Consider the following 8,757-nt stretch of genomic DNA (forward strand, 5'->3'; position numbering starts at 1 on the left):
TCAAAATGCAGAAATCACCGGTCTTCTGTGTCCTTCGCGCTGGGAGTTGGAGACTGCAGCTGTTCCTATTCGGCCATCTTGCTCCGCCCCCCGAATACCAGTTTACAAAATTTCTACTAGACTCAGCTCAGGGCTGCAGCCCTGACTGCAGCAGGTGCTGGGGCTTCCCTAAGTAGATACTGTGCACAGGTAAAGAGAGAGCTCAGATCCCAGGGTTGGGAGAAGAGAAGCAGAGGAAGGAGTTAAGGAGAGGGCCACATTTGGATGCCCTGAGGAGGGCTGATAGGCAGGTGTAAGGAAGGTGGCACTGTGCTAGTCACTGGTGACATTCTCCTAGTTCCAGAGGCTCCTGGAAAGCATGAAGCCTCACAATTCCCAAACATGCTGCCGTTCTGGAGGGCACAGGGCTACTCTTCTTCCCAGCTTGACTCTCTTTGCTCCCAATAAACATGGGACTCTGAAGCCAGGAGTCAGAAAGAATTATCTTCTACCAATGCAAACTTTAAACCTTCAATTTGTGATTAAATCACACACACATGTGCAGGCACACACACGAGTCTTTCTGTGTAATAAATTGTCCTTAGTTAACACTAGGCAGTTCTGTGATCTGTGATCATCTCTACCCTCCTGGGCAACAAGAATAGTGAATTGATTGGTAAAATTTTTACTCCTGGAAAGTAGTGTAAAAATTGATTCCTAATAAATTTTGTAGTATGAAAATATACTATCACGAAGCAGACCCATGGTTAACAACTTTGTAAAACCAATATATCCCCTCGATAAAATACTTAATTGCTAATGCGTTGGCTGCTGGATTTCTCACAACAGAGAAACATCTTCAGAGTTCTTCTTCCCTGCTAAGAAAACATTTCTCTTTTGTCTCCTGGCCTCTATATGTCTGAGGATCCCTTTGCTATGTCATCTGGTAACTTTTCATTTTATTTTTTTCTTTTATAGTTTTGGACCAGCCATGTCATATTTTCCTCCCGTTCCTCCTTATAAAGCTATGAATTTTGTATATAAAAAAAGAAAATGGCAAGAAGAGAGGACGAGGATATCAGTGAAGAGGATGTCATGCTGCACACTGTGTTGTTCTTGGCACACACTGCACACAATCCTCACTGCAATCTGCAGGGTGGCTTTTATTCTCACATTTTTCTTTGATCTATCTAATAATGCGAGGGGAGAGTAACACTATCGGTGTCCCTCCTCCAGTAAAATGCAGATTTTTTTTTTTGAGACGGGGTCTTGCTCTGTTGCCCAGGCTGGAGTGTAGTGGTGCAATCATAGTTCATTGTAACCTCGAACTTCTGAGCTCAAGGGATTCTCCAACATCTGCCTCCCAAAGCACTAAAATTATTTGCTCAGCTATTGCTAGATCTGAGGACCAATTCTACCCTTATATATGCAAATTTTTTCCATAGTTTTACTTATATATTTAGTTAAACATTTTCCAAAATAAAACATCTTAAAGCTAAATAAAGTCCTATTTAATTTTCTATTATTTTATGTTACGTTTTTATCTGCAAATCAATATGAGTTGCAGTTAAAAACGTAACATAAAATAATAGAAAATTAAATTAAACTGCTACTCAATATGATTTGCAGTTAAAATGTAACATAAAATAATAGAAAATTAAATATACTTATCTAAATAAACATTAACAGAAACAGTAAAATATCCTTAAAAGAACAGAATTCCTATAATTTTCTTTCTTAATTTTTAAACAACAGAATAAAACAGATCAACTTCACAATTTAACTGAAAACTGATTTACAAATTATCTGAAAACACTAAGCAAAGCCACTAAAACTTTTTCCAGCCACAGATATGACAGGCAGCCTTGAACAGCTTTAGAGTAACCAACACGTGTTTTATCTATTCTTAGGTTAGAGCAGAAGGACCCTCAGCTGTCAAACAGTGGGACATGACAATGCCAGGAAGTCTGGGCCACAAACCAGGCCATTGCCCTGAAAATTTGCTGTAGCTGCTTTGGAGCTAGAAGCCAAGGTTCCCAACACTACCCATGGGCAGAGGGCTTAGGTACCTGGTCAGTTACCTCTCTAACCCCTCTCACTCCTGCATCAACAAGGAAATAACCAGGAATCTCAGTCACAGGAGGGCTGCTGTGTATAGATGTCTGTTTATGGAAGGGGTTTGGGATGTTCATGCTGCAGAAGACAAGCTGGAATCGCCCTCCACTCCCGTATCTGCCCAACCAAGGGCTCTGGTTCCTTTCATAAATCTGCCTCTAGTCTTCACCACCTTTCCCTTTTCCTATCCCCTCTCTAATTGCTAGTGAGACTGTGCTGAACCTGGCTGTCTGACCCCTGAACATTACATCCCCATTCTCCAGGCCTCTATTCACCACCAAAATAACATGGTACTGGTATAAAAATAGGCATACAGACCAATGGAACAGAATAGAGAACCCAGAACCCCAAAGGTCATAAGGTTTTGTGGATTCTGACAATTGACAAATAAGCCTGAAGTATAATGGATTTTTCTGTGATAAAGCAGGGAAGTATCAGTAAGATTCAATAATAGATGGATGAATGGGTTTACATTCCGTCTAACCCAATACCACAGCAGAATTATATGAATGTAAGGAGAAAAACAATCAGTGTTTAGTTTTAGAAGATGCCTCTATTTTTCCATGAGGACAGACAACATAATTTAGAAAGACTGAAAATCGAGGGCAAGAAGAACTTTTAGTAACTTCACATATATATACACATACACACACATATACATATATGTATATGTATATGTTTATGTATACACACACACACACGCACATATAAGACCAGAATGGCTCATAAGAGGGTTTTTCTTTCTTTTTTGAGGCAGAGTCTAGCTCTGTCGCCCAGACTGGAGTGCAGTGGTGCGATCTCGGTTCACTGCAAGCTCTGCCTCCCGCCTTCACGCCATTCTCCTGCCTCAGCCTCCCCAGTAGCTGGGACTACAGGTGCCCGCCACCACCCCTGGCTAACTTTTTGTATTTTTAGTAGAGATGGGGTTTCACCATGTTAGACAGGATGGTCTCGATCTCCTGACCACGTGATCCGCCGGCCTCGGCCTCCCAAAGTGCTGGGCTTACAGGCTTGAGTCACCGCACCCAGCCAAAAGGGGGTATCTTAAAAAGGAAATGCTTGACAAGCCAGACATGGAGTTGCTCCAGGTGAGAAAGGAGATTTAGGGTGTAAGGGTGCTGAACATTCCCGTGCATGGAAATTATTTCTCTCAGATGAAATCCACATTCCCTCCAACTTTCATTATTTGTTTCCAAAAACATACTTCTATAACTGTGGCTGCTTTATTGTTTCCCCTCAAAAAATTCTCTAGAAATCGTGCAGCTTACTTATACTTTATCCATGAACAAATGAATTTTGCGAATTGATGAAGGTACAAGGCCAAAGGAAAACTGGCCATTTAAATGAATAAAAATTTATTTAGGTTTTTGAAAATCCATAAAATAATATTTAAGTTAATATTTTGGTCATAGAAATATGAGGAAAGCTTGAGATTCTAACTAACTACCTCCCTCCTCTATTTTCTCTTTAACTTTTATCACTAGATTTGTATCCCAGTCATCTTTGAGTCAGATATATTTAAGAATGAGAACTTGGACATTGGTGGACAACTCATTTATGTTTATAACAGAGCACATCGACTTCTCAGATCTCCTTCCACCCCACTCACTCTGAGAAGATCCTTAGAAATGAGACTTCTTCAGAGGTTTCTCCTCTGTCAATCTGCTCAATTGGGAGTCTCTATTGTAAAGAAAATAGACAATGACTTCTCAAATATGAGGAAACTGAGGAAAGACTATTTTTCAAAATTCTCTCAAGTTCTTAGACAGGACTTAGTGAAAGAGGTGTCCCGTGAAGACCACTAAGCCTCCTGTTTTTGCCTTCACTGGCTTTTCGAGACATAGTGCGCAGTTGAGTCTGTCCCTGATTCCAGCAGATGCGCTTTCAGAGTTTTCACAAGAGCTACTGAAATGAGCTCGTACATTATTAAAATGTTAACTCAATTTTTTATGAATCTATTTTTTCCCTTCCTCTGATATAGAAATGTTTCCAGTATTCAGTAATTTTATTTGGCATGGTTTAAAAGAAAAGTTCCAAAAAAAAAAAAAAAAAACCAAAAGCAAAATTCTACTAATCTATTCCAGGTTAATTTTTTAGTTCTAAAAATCCTATGCGTATGTGAAAGTGTTAAGTTTTTTAAGTGTAACAGAGGCAATTACTTTAGTGAATGTAGAAATAGTGGGTGCAGGAATAGAAAAGTAGAGAAGGAGTCTAGATGAAAGAGACCCTATAAGTGTGAGGACAATTGGCTGCCAAGGGCAGCTCTATAAATCAATTTCACAGCCTCTACTTTGGCAAACAAACAACATAAACTACTAGCCTTGAGAAAAGTCCCATTGTTCCACACGGGGAGCATTGCAGTGGAGTCTGGTAAAAACTGTATACTAGAATTTTATTGCTGAATATTCTCAAGACATACGAGAGTCAGGGTCTTTAAAAATTACTGGTTGTTATAAGTAAAGAATAGACTCAATTCTGACTGAGAATTTTCATTTGATTTGAAAATTTAGGAGTCACAAATAAAAACTAATCTGGGAAAAACAAAGTGATGCTATTGTAGTTTTCAAATTGTGGAATGAAATAAGATGTTGTTCAAGCACCTTAAATACATAAGACTAGTGATTTTTGTAACTGGATAAATGTTAACTGCAAATTTTTCCTTATAAAAGTGAGGCAGGATAGCTGCAAGTGCCCTAGGCTGTGAACTCAGAGCTCAGAGCAGGGCCAATTTCTAGACTGATTAAAAAGTTCAACTGCTTTCTATGTAAGGGGCAGCCCATTAGCAGTATGCTCATAATCTAGTATTTTTTGTGAAATCATATGGACAACCTTTTTACTTTAATTATTGAATTTATTTTCAGAAATTAGTACATCATTTTGACTGTGCAGACTCTTTATAACTGCATACATCCTTGTAATCATATTGGCAAGATGGAGAATGAATCAGTATGAAACTTAAATAGATCCAGGCCCACAATTGATGACTTACATAATAGGCAAACAGAATGACAAAGTAAGGGAAAAATGAATAAATGGTGCAATGTTCAGAGTTCAGGTAAATTATTCAATGTTACTTATAAAATTCTATATTTATTCAGTATATTTAATTTTCAACTGCTAAGGGTAGATTTTTGGGGGTGTCTGTTGTACTGGTGTGTTGTTCTTTATATTACTTTTTACAATGGCCTATATTATTTGTGTGATATAAAATTTGAATAAATATTAAAATTGTTTTTAAAAAACTAAAACAAAAACTAAGCAAGGAAGCAAAACATTTTAACTTACAGTATGAAGAGCTAATGTTAAATCAGAAAATTCAGGGTAGCCCAGTGTGAATTCAGAGGATCAGACAGACTAGAGGTTTAAGAAAATTATTTGTAAATAACACTTCTAAAATGTTCATATATATATATTCACTTCAAAAAATAACATAAATGGACTTTCTTTTGTTTTCTAGGGAAGAACTTGAATAAACGGCAAATCCTCACATCCTTGGTAAATGATGTTGTTATTTAGAACTAAGAAATGTTTTTCTGGAAATTATTATTTAGAACTAACAAATGTTTTCAGCCATCTCTGATAGGTGAAGGGACTTAATGGCAGATAATTTATAGGGCATTTGGTTGTGAAAATTGAACTCAAAGATATTAGTCTTATATTTGATTTTTATTATTTGAATTTTCAGAAAATGGTTATTGTCTGTGGTTAGGGATTTGTTTGTTCTGCAGATGTATTAGTAATCCTGTATTAAATAATTTAAACAGAATTGTCCTTGGTCTCTTGATCTCATATTGCTCAGTTATATAATATCTTGAGAAGAAATACACTTTATACACTTTTCCGGGGAGATAAGATCCCATTATTCATGTATGTATATGTATGCGTGTATCTTTTTTCTTTTTGCAATGAATGTTACTCTGTATCCTGACAAAGCTAATAGCCATATCATCCTACTTGGAGATTTGCGAAGTGTGAATGTTGGACGTTATCCTCAAGATCTGCCATGTACAACTCCAAGATCTAAGTGTTTTCTTCAATGAGAATTCAGATGTTCTCAATGTCTCACTTTTGGCAGACATTACTTGGAGATGAGAGACTCTTGAAATTGGGCTTTTGGTGTCTGTAATTATGACTAGAAAGGGAAGAATAGGAATAATGAGATAAATGATGTAGAGATATTCTCTCCTTAGATTGTTAAAGAGAACTTTCACTACAATTTACCACTTCCTCACTTTTATTTCAATATGTGCCACAGTCTTTCAGTCAGAAGAATTTCTAGTTAATGGAAGTGGAACTGTGAACTTTGTTAATATTGTTCAGTTTCCTTTTATATAGCACTCCTTCTCTTTGTCAGGCCTGTCTTTTACTGCAGTCATTTCTGACCAGAAACAAATCAGGAAATTGTCCATCTACGGAGTAACAGAAGTACCTAAAAGAGCCCTTCTAGTGTGTGTGTCTTCTCACATAAGATGCATGGCTTATATCTGATTAAGTTCCTTCCAGTTTAATGAAAGTACATTTACTGTAATACTATTGGACATTTTTGGACATACTTATACTTTTATTTTATTTTATTGAAACAGAGTCTTGCTCTGTTGGAGGCTGGAGTACAGTTGCACAATCTTGGCTTACTAGAACCTTTGCCTTCTGTATTCAAGTGATTTTCAGGCCTCAGCCTCCCCAGTAGCTGGGATTACAGGTGAGCATCACCATGTCTGACTAATTGCTTTTTAGTAGAGGCAGGGTTTCAACATGTTGGCCAGGCTGGTCTCAAACTCCTGTCCTCGAGTGATCTGCCTGCCTCGGCCTCCCAAAGTGTTGGGATTACAAGTGTGAGCCACTGCACCTGGCCTATTTATACTTTTCAAAATGTGCTTATATATAGTACCTATTCATTTTATGAAAATCATCACTCATGATGCATATCATATTGCTATTCTATGTGAAAAAGTGCTTATTAATCATTAGATTAAGGCAAATTAAAATCACAAGATGAACCACTAATCACCCATAAGTGTGACCAGAATTTACTGAGAGATTTATTACCATGTGTTGACAAAGATGCTGAACGAATGAAATTTCAGTGATACACGGTGGAATGTAAAGTTATACAACCACTTTGAAGACATTTTGGGAAATCTACATAAAGTATTCTTTATGACCACTCCTAAATATACATCCAACATATACACATTGTCTTTTTTGTACAAATGGGGTCCCACTATGTTACCCAAGCTGGTCTCAAATCCCTGGGCTCAAGCAATCTGCCTGCCTTGACCTCCCAAAGTACTGGAATTACAGGCTGCATTCATGTATTAATTAAAATATGTGTACAACAGTACAACATTCTTCATACCATTGCTGTTCATAGTATACTAAAATTTAAGTTAAAAAGCTTATCTCTAGTAGAATGCCTAAATAGTGATATATTCATGCAAATAAATTTTATGAAGCAAAGCAAAAGAATGAACTCTCACTACTTGCAACAAAATTAAAGAATATCAAACATCACTTTAAGAAACGAATCTGGACAAAACTTATTCTTAAAGAATATTTAATATTGAAGAATATTAAATATTAACAACAGACAAGTTCTATTCTATCTAAAGATTTTCCTTCTTTTTCCCCACTTTTTTCTTTACTTCTTTACAATGTATCTAAACATTGTGTCACACACAAAGACCTGGACCTTCCCTGTCTCTTCTTCCCTATCTCTGCACTATAACAGAAGTCTAAACCACTGCAGGAAGATCAAGAAACATAGCTTCCCTTAAGGTACTGGTAAAAATTTGTTCCAGCTCATAGGTGGAAACAAGGAACTAAAAGATGGGAAACAGCATAAATATGTGTTAGATTAAGACCTAGAACCAAAGGCAGAGCAAGATCACTGAGAAGATCCCATTCACAAGTCGCAGAGATACAGTATCTGCCTATAACAGAGGCTTAATCAGAACTGTTTCGTGTATCTGTGTGTATGTTTGTGTAGTTATTTAACATGATCATAGAAAATACAATTTTTAAATAATATAGAATATTCTGTAAACCAAATAACCATAACCATAAATTAAAGGAAAATATTAGTAAATTCCATGGTGTTAAAATACACATAAGATCTATATTGATTATGATCTTAAGGTCTTTTATACAATATATATGTGTGTGTTTATATGTGTGTGTGTGTGTGTGTATGTGTGTATGTATGTATATAAATATTCCATATATATTAATGGCTTCTTTATCTATTTGATACTAAAAGTCCTATATAAATGTTTTCTATATTGAGTGTGTTTCTACCTAAGGTTTCTAGCATCTGTTTTAACTTTTAACTTTACAACTTTGGTTCCTATACATTTGGTATATAGCTATTTATAATTTATAATTTTTTATTGCAAATTTTGATAGCATTAAATTGTCACATTGAAAGTTGTTGGTTTAAATTCTACTTACTTTCTTATTAGATTCTCAGATCCTTCTTTCTTAATGTCTTCATCTTTCTAGCATAATTTTGTCCTTCTCTTTACTTGCAGTCTTTCAGAATTATTTTACTTTAGGTGTCTTTTTTTGTTTATAGGACATAGCTGGGAATTTTATTTGAGCTTACAAAATTATTTTTTATCTTTTAATAGGTAAGTTAAGACCTTTCACATTTATTTTATAAATGGT

The 8,757-nt window shown here is 36.1% G+C and overlaps 1 pseudogene; it reads right to left on the bottom strand.

The window, feature by feature from the left end:
* Nucleotides 1-2,171, bottom strand: part of LOC105509344 — a 10,354-nt pseudogene extending 8,183 nt beyond the window's left edge.
* Nucleotides 2,172-8,757: the final 6,586 nt, after the last annotated feature.

This window comes from Colobus angolensis, unplaced genomic scaffold (assembly GCF_000951035.1).
Source record: "Colobus angolensis palliatus isolate OR3802 unplaced genomic scaffold, Cang.pa_1.0 Scaffold174, whole genome shotgun sequence".
In the NCBI taxonomy this organism is placed as follows: domain Eukaryota; kingdom Metazoa; phylum Chordata; class Mammalia; order Primates; family Cercopithecidae; genus Colobus; species Colobus angolensis.